The 14374-nt window shown below is 39.4% G+C and overlaps 1 pseudogene; it reads left to right on the top strand.

Annotated features, from left to right (window-relative positions):
- Window positions 1-430: 430 nt before the first annotated feature.
- LOC119279251 lies at window positions 431-8981 on the top strand (annotated as a pseudogene).
- The last annotated feature ends 5393 nt before the right edge of the window (window positions 8982-14374 follow it).

The following is a 14374-nucleotide window of genomic DNA, read 5'->3' as shown; positions in this document are numbered from 1 at the left end:
GGCTCAAAGTCTCGAATTGACGCGGAGGCTCGGAGATAGTTGATAAATTAAAGAGGAAAAGGAAAACCTAATTTCTTCTTCGTCTTGTGCTCCCTTCCGGCCCAATGCGGCTCTAAATCTCTCTCCGCCGCCGGGCCGTCGCCGAGGCCTCACGACCAGAACGCTGCCGCCACTGACGTGCCTCGACGCCGCCGCCATCGCCGTCCCTGCTCTCTCCACCCCGTCCGCGAGCTTCGACATTGTTCTTTGAGGTATGACCGCGATTTCTGTCATCCAGTGATTATTATCACTCAAATCGAACCCTAACTAATTTTAACCTCTATAAATTTCTGGTGTGCCGGCGCACCATCTAGACCAGTCCCCGCCGGTTGATGCCCGTTGTTAAATCCACCCGTCCGCGACCCTGAGGCACTCGGCGGCAGCGATGAGGATGCCTGGCCTACCTTTACCTGCCCGGGACGCAGCGTACGCCTCTCCCCCCCTAACCTATTTTGTTGTTGCTGTGCTTATGATATACTCGTGCTACTTGTTACTTGAGTTGTGTCGAATTTGCCTGGTCGTGTCTGTGTGGGCAACCCAGGAGAAAAAAAGAAAATAGGTACAATGTTCAGAGCTTACCTTGGTTGCATTTGGAAATTAATAAATGAGTATTGTCTATTGACTCATCCCTGGTTGGTAACCTATCTCGGCTGGTTGCACCTGGAAACTAGTAATTGGCCATTTTTATTTCTAAGAATTAATCACTGGAAATCTGTGAGGCCCACCTTAGTTGTATCTAGATTCTGAAAAGTAGCTTAGTTGTTCTGTAACTTCTTCAACCCTGAATTTTCGCCCTAGTCTAATTTACAACTCCGAACTCTAATACCGTCTAAATTACAACCCCCAACTCTCAAAATCAGCTAGGATTCAACCCTCCCATCTCTGTTGACCGGTTTTGACCAGTCAACAGGTCCAGTCAGCATGCCATGTCAGCAAAAAATGCAAAATTTCTAAGGAAACAATCTGTAAAATCGAAGAAAATCCAGGAAAACAAATAAGAAATCCAATTTCCGAAAAATAGGGAAAATAAGAAAACGAATTTCCAAAAAAATCAAGAAAAAACCCAAAAACTGAAACTCCAGAAAAAATTATTTCCAAAAAAAATCATTTTTTTATTTTCCCTAGCTTTTTTCGCAAACAATTTTTTCGGAACTTTGCTTTTTATATTTTTTTTTCTGATCTTACAGATTTTTATTTACTTTTTCTTGAAATTTTGAAAAAATAACTGACGTGTCATGCTGATTGGACTTGTTGACTACTCAAAACTGGTCACCCCATGTCAAAACCGGTCAACAGGAAGGGGAGGGTTGAATCCTAACCGGTTTTGAGACTTGGGGGTTGTAATTTAGACGGTATTGAAGTTTGGGGTTGTAAATTAGATTACGGCAAGAGTTCGGGGTTGAAATATGCACTTCTCTCTTTTGTAATTGTTCAGCTGCTTTGCAGATATGCACTCATGTATATATGGTAGATGTTTTTCTTGATCTTAATAGTGAGATGAGATGAATGTATCTTCTTCTTTTGATGTTGGTGCTGCATACATGCAGGGACGCTGGGTGTGAATTCAGTTACCCTCAGTCTGCAGACCAGATGCGACAGCAACAGCTGAGAGCTCGATTATCTCCAGATGAGCAGCTTGCGGTTGAAGAAAGTTCCGCGTTGTACTGCAAGCCAGTTGAGCTATACAATATCATTCAGCGGCGAGCCATTAGAAATGTAAGTTCCATCTTAATTTTGCAGCTTCATTTGACATGAATCACATGTGTTTATCACATAACCATCATGTGGAAGTGATTTGAGATACCAATGATCTCTCACTGACTTTTACAGCCCGCTTTTCTTCAAAGATGCCTTCATTACAAGATACATGCAAGCTGAAAAAAGAGGTACACACTTTGACTCTACTGCAGAACATGCTGACACTCGGAATTGTTGTGATCCAAATCCAATATGTCGAGAAAAAGAAAGGAGTGTCCTATTTCAAAACGTATTTTCTTTTTTACATAGCGGACACTTCACTATTTTTTATTTGCGAATTGCAGAGACTTCACTATTATGTACTTTGCTGATTCCTTTAGCTCTCTTGGAACCGCGTACATAAGGTTGTTACGATTAGAGTTGAATAAAATTGGAAATGCTTTGAACACAGTAATATCAAACCGTAGATCCTACTCCACCCAATAATTTGAAGAACGTAGTATGATTTTTTTTCATTATTCTTAATGCTTATTTAGTCATTTGGACACTAATTGGATTGTCAATTTCCCTTCTGAATGCCATTGCCTAGGTTGGCTATGCAACAGTTAGCACATACATGATCATAAAAAGTAGAAGAGAAATGCTCATAAGTCGATAAACTTGGCAAGTGGAAACACTTAGGCATGCCACCTTGCAAATCATGCATCTGCCTCCCTTAATTTGGCAAAGCAGATCAATTTTAGTTCAATCGAACCGGGGTATGGCAGGCAAAAGAACGACATGCTGGCGGTGACATGGCATGACTGGAATCTTGCCATGGGTTTTCCTACATGCGGTACACATGAGTGAGGCGCTCTGTTTTAGGGTTAGGATATTTTTCCAGATAGGTCATGTCGGAGGGGTCACACACTCACACACATTGTGATCCTAGCATGAGCATTACATTAGACTCATCTTCTAAAGTACAATTTTGTGGACTGAAATTGATATCATTAGACTCATCTTCTAAAGCACAAATTTGTGGTTATGTTTTTGTAGCACAATTGTTACATAGTAATAGTTTAATTCCTGGTCAAATGTTTATTCTACTGAAACTTAATACGCCTGGTATTTGAAACAGAGGCGGTACTATATATTGTATTACACATTTGGTACATTTGTGATCTATGGAACTTTAGTGTGTGTACTATACACATGATGTTTATTCAAGTATGGCTCTTAGTATTTGCAAAAAAGTATGGTTCTTCATAGAGAAAAGTGAAGTACTTTAGTTTACGGTGTGCCCGGGCTTTAACAATTCGCTAGCTTTTCTCATGGCCCTCGATAAATTTGTCCGCCAACAGCTCGAAACCACCACCGTCTCGCTCTGGTAAGCCGTCAAGAGAGTTTTGATAGTCACCTGTGATGGCAAGCACCACTCCTAGGCCCGCCTCAACTCTCCGTGTAGGAATCTGAGAGTGATGGTGGCCTCAGGCTCCGTTCGAGATTCTCAGCGGCATGTGCCTCCTCCCACCGGATAATGACTGCGGCCTGCCGCTGTGGCCCTGGGTGGTGCTCCTCCACAGGTCGAGGGGGTGAGTTACAAGGGTGTGAGAGACATGGCGGTGAGACGAGCTCATTTTATTTGTATTTTTATCGCTACTAGATGAGGAACCATGTGATTCCACCGATTTGGTGGAATCTGTTGGTTTGGCATCGGAGGGGTATATCCACTTGTTGGGAATCAGTCCGTTCCAGTTTCTTCTCAAACCAAACACAAGAACCAGTGCCAGCTGCAGAACCAACCTGTGACAGTCCACCCCATGCCCCAAAACCAAACACACCATAGCATTGTTCAAAAAAGTGCTAGGCGTTAATTGTGCGTTTTGCCACTGCCTTGCGCTTTATTGACCAAAGGGCATGCTTATGCACAATTATGCACATATTAGGCGTAGTTATGCGCAATGCGTTTTGCCAACGCCTAGAGCCTAGGCGCGCTTAAAGCGCACCTTTTTTTATCTTGCACCCTAGTAGAAGCATACAACGGTAGCTTGGCCAAGCAAGGCCCAAGTGATTAAGTTCTCATGTGTAATGTCTGTTAAACTATGTACTAGCCACTTTTGGATTTGATTGTCTATTCATCGTGTAAATACTGATCAGAGTTTGTGCTATGGATGTAGGATTCAGATAACGTCATCACTATCTGGAAGTATAAATACTGAGTTGCTAGAACAGAATATCTTTCCTCTAAATGCTCTGTTGGCTGCACCTACCAGTAATATTTTGCTTGAACGGGTAAGTCTACCTTTTTTTAGTTCCACACATGCAACATTTTGTACCAAATGATCTCTTATCTCACTAATGCATAATGTTTTGCAGCATTCTCGGATATATCGATTCAGTCGAGCTTGTTTGCTTACAGCTTTTAGTGAATTTGGTAATAAAGGTCGCACCAAAGCTACATTCATAACTCCAGACATCAAGAATGTATCAACCTTTCGAGCCTGCAACCTTAACATTATTCTTATCAGCTGTGGTATGATGTGCTTCATATGTGATGTTTATGGTTTTACATTTCTTCACCACCATCACATTTGGTTCCCATTTTAGTTTTGGAAGGGCAAGTTAGGGAAAATCTTGGTGAAAATAACTGCTCTCTGGACCATGTGGAAGGCTCTGCTCTCCAAAGTAAGTTTGTGGTTGTTATTTTGTGAAAAAAATACTAATAGTTACTAGAATAAGCACATGCTTACCGTTGTTTAACACAATATGTTAAAAGTTACTCCCTCTGTAAACTAATATAAGAGCGTTTATAGATCATTAAAGTAGTGATCTAAACACTCTTATATTAGTTTACAGAGGGAGTAGCAAGTAAGACATTTAGATAGCCACACAAAATGTGTGCCACACAAGTTGAGCTACCACTAGCTAGTTACTGTTGCTTATCATGTGGTGGAAGATACAATTGTATTCTCAAATGCCCATTTCTTGACAAGAATGAAGACCAGTGATCAAACTATGTTTATCTCCCAGTATGCTAAGCTAGTTCACGCCCAATATTCTTGGCCAAACCAATCCAACCCTTGCAACCACCTATCTCACAGCTAACAGCAACTTGCCAGACCTTCTCTTGCATGGAATATTAGTATTACAGTCGTTGGAAATCAAAAATAGTTAACAAACATCCCTTTAATCCATGGATAACTACTTAACAAAGTGTAGGTGAGCAAGATCTGGCTATGTTTACCGACTTTACTATGGTTAGGAGAATCAAATGAAAAGTATCCTTAAACATTGCATTACCGATTTTTGACAAGGGGCTACTAGGCCATATATGCCATTAGTTTAGATTATTTTATCTCCTTTTATGGTATAGTTATTGTCAGTCACCCATACTGGCTAGTATAGCTAGCACATGTGCCTTCTGAAATGAAGTGTAAAGAGCACATTGAATCTCAGAAAACACTTATGATTTGTAGTGCTGTTGAGTGCAGTTATTTACTATCATCCATGTGATGCATTTTGTCAGAGCCTGAAGGGAAATGTTTCTGGGGTAAAATACCAATTGATCTACTTGGTTCGTCTTTGGAGAACTGTGTAACTTTAAATTTGGGACATATAGTGGAGTTGGCTTCTGCAGTTAGCATGAGCCCAAGTATCTTAGAGGTATGCAAATTCAACTTGCTCATGGTTTTAAGCTTTAATGTTCCTATTGTATGCACTACAAATTTTCTGTAATATTTAACCATAGGATGGACGAATCAAAATCCTTGTGCAGCACCTGAAGCATGTTTAACCTAAATAAATTACCTTAGCCACCTGTACGTTAAATATTGATTATCTACCCCATGTACCTTCTGCTATCTAGAAGGCTGTAGTGCTTGCAATTAATTAGCACATCCCATTCCATAAGTTCGGATGGAAAATCATCAAATTGGTAGTGCCATTTGCATCAAGATAACTGAACATATTATAAGATGAACATTAACAGTAAAGGTTGAAATTGTAGTTTATGGATATTCCAGTGATTCTGCAAATGTGCTTCATTCAGTTCATTCGCTATCTTTTTTAATAGAAAATTGTTAAATCAAGAGAGAGAATATGCAGTGTAGTGGCAACTACTTGCCAATCTTAGGGGTTGTTTGGTTTCCACGCTTAACCATAGGCAAGCCACAGTTTTTTGAGGTACATACTTGTTTTTTGCCACACATAACTACCTATATGGCCTATGTGTCATAGACACAATCTTTTGCACAACTTGCCATACTTAACCATAGGAGCCACGGTTTTTTGAGGTACATACTCTTTTTTTGCCACACACTTACTACCTATATGGCCCATGTGGCATAGACACAATATTTTGCACAACTTGTCATGCTTAACCGTAGGCAAGCCACAATTTTTTGAGGTACATACTCGTTTTTTACCACACGCTTAACTACCTATATGGCCCATATGTCATAGACACAATCTTTTGCCACACTTGTGGCTTTAATTTTGTTAGCCATTCTTTTGCGGTAAGCCACACAATGCTTAAGCAAAGTTAGCCTTGAACCAAAGATGCCCGTACTTGACTCTATATGTTGATCTACTTGCCTTTCCTTTTGTTATATATGCAGCCGAAATTTATGGAGCAAGACAGTTGCTTGACATTTTGCTCTCATAAGGTTGATGCTACGGTAAGTTTATCCCTGTTACATTATTTTTTATCTAATAATTGTTTCCGCATTTAAGTGGTAAGTATTTTCTATATAGGATGGCAGCACCTTACTGCTATGTTCTGTTATTTCCTTTTGTAGCTTCTCTGAGATTTGTATTATTGTTGCATGGTTCATATCAACTCCAAGTAGGCATATCTGCTCAAGAAGCTGGTGCAAAAGACATGTCTGAATCTCCATATAGTAGTTACTTATACAATGGTGTCCCACCTTCATCATTACCACATATCATAAAGTAACACTACTACATGTATATACATATCTATAGCTCTATTTATTGTAATAGAGTCGTGAGTAACTGCATTCGCTTGCTTGGAAAGCTTAGTTCGAAGATATCTAAATTTTGAGTTTTTGACATGGTTTAGTAGATGGCCACGGTTTTGCAGTCAGCGCAGCTGAGCTTGCTGCTTGCCAAGAAAATTTTATGGTCGTGTGGATGGCATGTACCAAATGTGGCAGCACCAACATGGATAGGCTGTTAAATGTTCTGTTTCATAGTTGAGGGTGAAAACTAGACATCTCTGATAGTTGAGCGGGCTAAGATGGATCTATTCATTGTTAGGTGTTGTTTTAGAATGCATGGAGTCTATCTTTCAAATTGGGTGCTAATATACACAAATATATATTGATTTTTCATGTTCAAATAATAGTTCTAGATTTTCCATAGAAAACACCTTCAGATTGTTATATTATTTTTAGTGGCTTTCCTGAAATATAGTTGAAGAAAGTGATGGCATTGGTCATAGGGACATAATGCAAAATGAAATGAACATATTGCAAACACAAAGAAGTTCTCAGCGCCACACAATAGATAGCGCAGTGGGGAGCGGTTGGCAGGTGAGCCGCAAAGGTGGCAGATATCAAGAGGGAAGTGGACATGTGTGTGTGGGGAGAAGAGGGGGGAAATATGTCATCTTGCCCATAAATCGTTGTTGAGAGAAGAGGACGTAGAGTGAGTGAGTGCACATGAGAGAAATCAGAGGAGGGATTAGGATTTCACTTACAATTAAGGTAGGAGGAAAATAAATAAGATGGAGGTTTATTAAGAGGATTATTGTGCAACTAAAGCTGAATCTGAGAAAGTCCAACTAAAATTCTGAATCATTCGGTGAAAGTTGGATGGATGGTTCAAATTGTGTGGATTCCACAAACATGTATTGGTACCTTCTATATAGATTTAGATGCCTGAAAGGGCAGGTAAAGGAATGGAGTCAATATATCAAATTTCTGTTAGTGCCTAGTGGTGATGTTTTGGCTACCGGCTGAGTTTTGTTTTGCTCTTGTGTGACCTAAGCCTAACCGAAGCACCTGTTGTCTGGCCAGGTCTTAGTGTGACACTTTGCTTTTACTTTCATCTCTACAAATGCATTTTCGTTTCAATATGACCAATTGAGAAGATATTTTTTTTCCACACAGGTTGAGAGCTGGTAATGTGCTTTTCAACTTCAAGTACTACTGCAATACTATGCAAAATACTGAAGGTTATCCCTTGCACAAACATTTGCGTTCATGTGTTTTTCAGTTCCACACTTCCACTCACACTGGTTTGTATCATGTGTGCGGGATTTTTTTAGGTGTTCCACATTTTCTCCTTATACCTGACTGTGTAAAGTAATGAACTAGATATGTTAGATATCTGAATAAATGATTCACCAGCATTGAACTATTAAAATATATTCTGCTAAGACCCTTTCATGGTACACATGTTGGAATAATAGCTACTTCTGTTTGATGGTGGTAATCTTATTACTTTGTGACACTAATTGTGGTGCCATAGCTAGTAACCTAGTGGAGAACTTTACGTTGTTACGCTTTAGGTTAGTATATGATCCTGGAACTAAGTTTGGTAATGGTAAGTATAATGGTTTTAATGTACCGATATGTTTTTAACATAAGAAATGGCTTATAAATTTCTCTCTTTACAACACCAGTCATATCCATTTGATTAATTATGAATTGTGCATTTTTTTGTTCTGAAAATCAAGTTCTATGTCATTACCTTAAACGCAAAAGTCAGATATGCTCCGTTAAAAAAGATGCAATTACTGAAAATGCTGGTGCATAAGACAGAAAGCACAGACCTCATATGATCTGTAGTGCTTTAGAAGGATAGTGTTACATTGAAATTGGAAGAATAAATTTTATGAACGTGTTCAGCATGGGAGACCAAAGTATCTTAATTTAATCATAAAAGGAGTGCTATGTGCTGTATTTGGTCGTGCAGTTTAAGGCATATGTTTACCCATGACCGCATGTACTAATGTACATATTGTTGATTGAGTGCCGTATAGCTCCAGTCGTGTTTGTTTAGTCCTTTGTTGTGAATGCTGATCATGACAAAGATCCAGCGTTAGATTCGCGCAATTACCTATGGTCAGTTTACATCACTTATTGACATTTGTTGGTAAAAAACTTCTGGTTGGTTCGTGATTCTTTGCTCTTCTTATTTTTTTTGTTTCTTATATTGGTCTTTTCTTACCATCCACTGAAGATTTTGCTTGCCCCTTCTGCTTGGTAAAAATGTGGAAGCTACAAGGTAAAGTTTGATGCAAGGTTCCATTTGCGCTGTATTTATTCAAATCTCACTTTGCTGCTATTGGCTGGTGGATCATTTCACCTGCTACAGTTAGGTAAAACCAAACATTTTATTCTCACTTCACCACTAATATCTTGATGTTCTTTGTGATGAAATTCTGGATTGTGTTTTCTTTCTGCACGACCTTTCTATTTTTTTGGGAACAATCTTTGTGCCCACCTGAAAGGAAGTAGGGGCGGTGCCTGGTGGGGTGCGCCCCTTTCACTTTCCTATTTGCACTATGTACTTGCATAATTGACAGTTTTCTTATTCCATTAACAATATTGCATGGATGATAGCATATACCTGCATCCTCATCACTGTATCAGCAGATTAGTTACAGATACGAGTGCACAACATCTCAATGGACGATTAACTTTGTTCATCAGAACCCATAACTGAATTGCAATCATCTGAACATGGAGACTTGAAGTCTAACCATAGTGCCTCCTCTTTGATTCAAAGATGTAAGTGTAGGCAATCACGGCAACTGCAACTGCGAAGACAGTGATAGTTCTTATGACAGCCCTCTTGGCTCTATCTCTGCATGTCCACGCCAGTAAAGTAGAGCTCAGAAAGCTTCTTGTGCGACTTCGTGTAGTCCCTGAAGAACGTGTTCTGCCAACGTGTCCAATAAGCTAATGAAGATGAATTCAACTCTTCTTTACCTTTGCGTATAATAATTTAAATAAGGGACGGAAAGCTTGATCCTCCACGAGAAACTTGTCTGTAAGAAGCTTCATGAGTCCGTTGGAGTCCCCTTTGAGAAGCTCATTGCAGCATATACAAAAGATGAAGTCCAGTGATGTACGACTTCACAATGTTGCACTGATGACATTACAGCTATATATAATCTTTACCCAATGTGTTGCAATCTACAACCACGACGATTAAGCTTACATGAAGTAGGAGTTATGAAACTTCAGAGGATCTTTTGTCCAAGTCGAATCCCGAGCTATCCATACGAGCTTCTCTCCTAAAAATGTAGAATGCAGATTAAGGGTTTAACTTATGATTGAGGAACAATGATCTGAATACGACAATAAGGCGTTGTGGCATTAACAGAGTATGTCCACCCAAGAGTGCTTCTATGTCCTTGCTGGTCAAGCCCATTCAGTAGAAGAAATCCCTAAGGTTTGAAGCACCTGGTCAGATGATAACATATGTACTGAATTACTATTTAATTGGCACAACTGAACCATCATTATCTGAAAACAGTAAAAACAATGTGTGAACTGAAAAAGCATATACCTCATGTTCCAGCTCAAGCCAAATGTTATTCTCTAGGCTCCTTTTCTCCATCATGTGATAGGTTGTACTACTGCAATCTATCTCCTCTCCAGAATTTTCAAATCTTCTATGAACAAGTTCTAAACAAAATATTCAGAGAAAGAGACAATTAGACAGGAACATAGCATCGTCCTTTCTAGTTTCTACAGACTATAGTTTTAACAAACAAGCACACAGGCACGTGAGCCCTGAAAAACTCGGTCGAGGCCCGCTGCGGCCTTTCTCTGCCCCCCGGAGACCGGTCAAAAAAAAACACTCACCCCAGTAACCCCCTCCCACCTCTCTCTCGAGCGCTGCCGCCGCCTTCGTTCCCGGCCGCTGCCACCCGTATCCCGCGCTTCACTCCCCCGGTGCCGCTCCGCCTCCGAGCGCCTGCTCTTCCTTATGCCTCACGCGTGGCCTGGCGACCGCGAGGGTTCCCGGTGAGGTGTCGCCATGGACATCAGAGTGGCCTCCCGCGCGTCTCTATGTCTTGGCTGTGGCCACATGCCTCCGCCTCTCCTCCTTGTTTTGCAGCATTCTCCGATATATCTATTTAGTCGGGCTTGTTTGCTTACAGCTTTTAGTGAATTTGGTAATAAAGGTCGCATCAAAGCTACATTCATAACTCTAGACATCAAGAATTTATCAACCTCCCGAGCTTGCAACCTTAACATTATCCTTATCGGCTGTGATATGATGTGCTTCACATGTGATGTTTATGGTTTTACATTTCTTCACCAACATCACATTTGGTTCCCTTTTTAGTTTCGGAAGGGCAAGTTGGGGAAAATCTTGGTGAAAATAACTGCACTGTGGACCATGTGGAAGGCTCTGCTCTCCAACGTAAGTTTGTGGTTGTTATTTTGTGAAAAAAATACTAATAGTTACTAGAATAAGCGCATGCTTACCGTTGTTTAACACAATATGTTAAAACTTACTCCCTTCGTAAACTAATATAAGAGCGTTTATAGATCACTAAAGTAGTGATCTAAACACTCTTATATTAGTTTACAGAGGGAGTAGCAAGTAAGACATTTAGATAGCCACACAAAATGTGTGCCACACAAAATGTGTGCCACACAGGTTGAGCTAGCACTAGCCAGTTACTATTGCTTATCATGTGGTTGAAGATACAATTGTATGCTCAAATGCCCAGTTCTTGACAAAATGAAGACCAGTGATCAAACTATGTTTATCTCCCACTATGCTAAGCTAGTTCACGCCCAATATTCTTGTCCAAACCAATCCAACCCTTGCAGCCACCTATCTCACAGCTAACATCAACTTACCAGACCTCCTCTTGCATGGAAGATTAGTATTATAGTCGTTGTAAATCAAAAATATTTAACAAACATTCCTTTAATCCATTGATAACTACTTAACAAAGTGTAGGTGAGCAAGATCTGGCTATGTTTACCGACTTTACTATGGTTAGGAGAATCAAATGAAAAGTATCCTTAAACATTGCATTATTGGTTTTTGACAAGGGGCTGCTAGGCCATGTATGCCATTAGTTTATATTATTTTATCTCCTTTTGTGTTATAGTTATTGTCAGTCTCCCATACTGGCTAGTATAGCTAGCACATGTGCCTTCTGAAATGAAGTGTAAAGAACACATTGAATCTCAGAAAACACTTATGATTTGTAGTGCTGTTGAGTGCAGTTATTTACTATCATCCATGTGATGCATTTTGTCAGAGCCTGAAGGGAAATGTTTCTAGGGTAAAATACCAATTGATCTACTTGGTTCGTCTTTGGAGAACTGTGTAACTTTAAATTTGGGACATATAGTGGAGTTGGCTTCTGCAGTTAGTATGAGCCCAAGTTTCTTAGAGGTATGCCAATTCAACTAGCTCATGGTTTTAAGCTTTAATGTTCCTATTGTATGCACTGCAAATTTTCTATTGTATTTAACCATAGGATGGACGAAGCAAAATCCTTTTGCAGCACTTGAAGCATGTTTCAACTAAATAAATTACCTTAGCCACCTGTACATTAAATATTGATGATATACCCCATGTACCTTCTGCTATCTAGAAGGCTGTAGTGCTTGCAATTAATTAGCACATCCCATTCCAGAAGTTCAGATGGAAAATCGTCAAATTAGTAGTGCAATTTGCATCAAGATAAATGAACATATTATAAGATGAACATTAACAGTAAAGGTTGAAATTGTAGTTTATGGATATTCCAATGATTCTGCAAATGTGTTTCATTTAGTTCATTCGCTATATTTTTTAATAGAAAATTGTTAAATCAAGAGAGAGAATATGCAGTATAGTGGCAACTACTTGCCAATCTTAGGGGTTATTTGGTTCCTAGTCACAACTTGCCACGCTTAACCATAGGCAAGCCACAGTTTTTGGTGGTACATACTTATTCTTTTGCCACACATAACTACCTATATGGCCTATGTGTCATAGACACAATCTTTTGCACAACTTGCCATACTTAACCATAGGAGACACAGTTTTTTGAGGTACATACTCTTTTTTTGCCACACACTTAACTACCTATATGGCCCATGTGTCATAGACACAATATTTTGCACAACTTACCACGCTTAACCGTAGGCAAGCCACCGTTTTTGAGGTACATACACATTTTTTACCACACACTTAACTACCTATATGGCCCATGTGTCATAGGCACAATCTTCTGCCACACTTGTGGATTTAATTTTATTAGCCACTCTTTTGCAGTAAGCCACACATTGCTTAAGCAAAGTTAGCCTTGAACCAAAGATGCCCGTACTTGACTCTATATGTTGATTTACTTGCCTTTCCTTTTGTTATATATGCAGCCGAAATTTATAGAGCAGGACAGTTGCTTGACATTTTGCTCTCATAAGGTTGATGCTATGGTAAGTTTATCCCTGTTACTTTATTTTTTTATGTAATAACTGTTTCCGCATTTAAGTGGTAAGTATTTTCTACATAGGATGGCAACACCTTACTTTAGTATGTTCTGTTATTTACTTCCGTAGCTTCTCTATATGGCCCATATGTCATAGACACAATCTTTTGCCACACTTGTGGCTTTAATTTTGTTAGCCATTCTTTTGCGGTAAGCCACACAATGCTTAAGCAAAGTTAGCCTTGAACCAAAGATGCCCGTACTTGACTCTATATGTTGATCTACTTGCCTTTCCTTTTGTTATATATGCAGCCGAAATTTATGGAGCAAGACAGTTGCTTGACATTTTGCTCTCATAAGGTTGATGCTACGGTAAGTTTATCCCTGTTACATTATTTTTTATCTAATAATTGTTTCCGCATTTAAGTGGTAAGTATTTTCTATATAGGATGGCAGCACCTTACTGCTATGTTCTGTTATTTCCTTTTGTAGCTTCTCTGAGATTTGTATTATTGTTGCATGGTTCATATCAACTCCAAGTAGGCATATCTGCTCAAGAAGCTGGTGCAAAAGACATGTCTGAATCTCCATATAGTAGTTACTTATACAATGGTGTCCCACCTTCATCATTACCACATATCATAAAGTAACACTACTACATGTATATACATATCTATAGCTCTATTTATTGTAATAGAGTCGTGAGTAACTGCATTCGCTTGCTTGGAAAGCTTAGTTCGAAGATATCTAAATTTTGAGTTTTTGACATGGTTTAGTAGATGGCCACGGTTTTGCAGTCAGCGCAGCTGAGCTTGCTGCTTGCCAAGAAAATTTTATGGTCGTGTGGATGGCATGTACCAAATGTGGCAGCACCAACATGGATAGGCTGTTAAATGTTCTGTTTCATAGTTGAGGGTGAAAACTAGACATCTCTGATAGTTGAGCGGGCTAAGATGGATCTATTCATTGTTAGGTGTTGTTTTAGAATGCATGGAGTCTATCTTTCAAATTGGGTGCTAATATACACAAATATATATTGATTTTTCATGTTCAAATAATAGTTCTAGATTTTCCATAGAAAACACCTTCAGATTGTTATATTATTTTTAGTGGCTTTCCTGAAATATAGTTGAAGAAAGTGATGGCATTGGTCATAGGGACATAATGCAAAATGAAATGAACATATTGCAAACACAAAGAAGTTCTCAGCGCCACACAATAGATAGCGCAGTGGGG

The sequence above is a fragment of the Triticum dicoccoides genome, chromosome 3B, assembly GCF_002162155.2.
Source record: "Triticum dicoccoides isolate Atlit2015 ecotype Zavitan chromosome 3B, WEW_v2.0, whole genome shotgun sequence".
In the NCBI taxonomy this organism is placed as follows: Eukaryota; Viridiplantae; Streptophyta; class Magnoliopsida; order Poales; family Poaceae; genus Triticum; species Triticum dicoccoides.
This window is presented reverse-complemented; position numbering and strand designations above follow the sequence as displayed.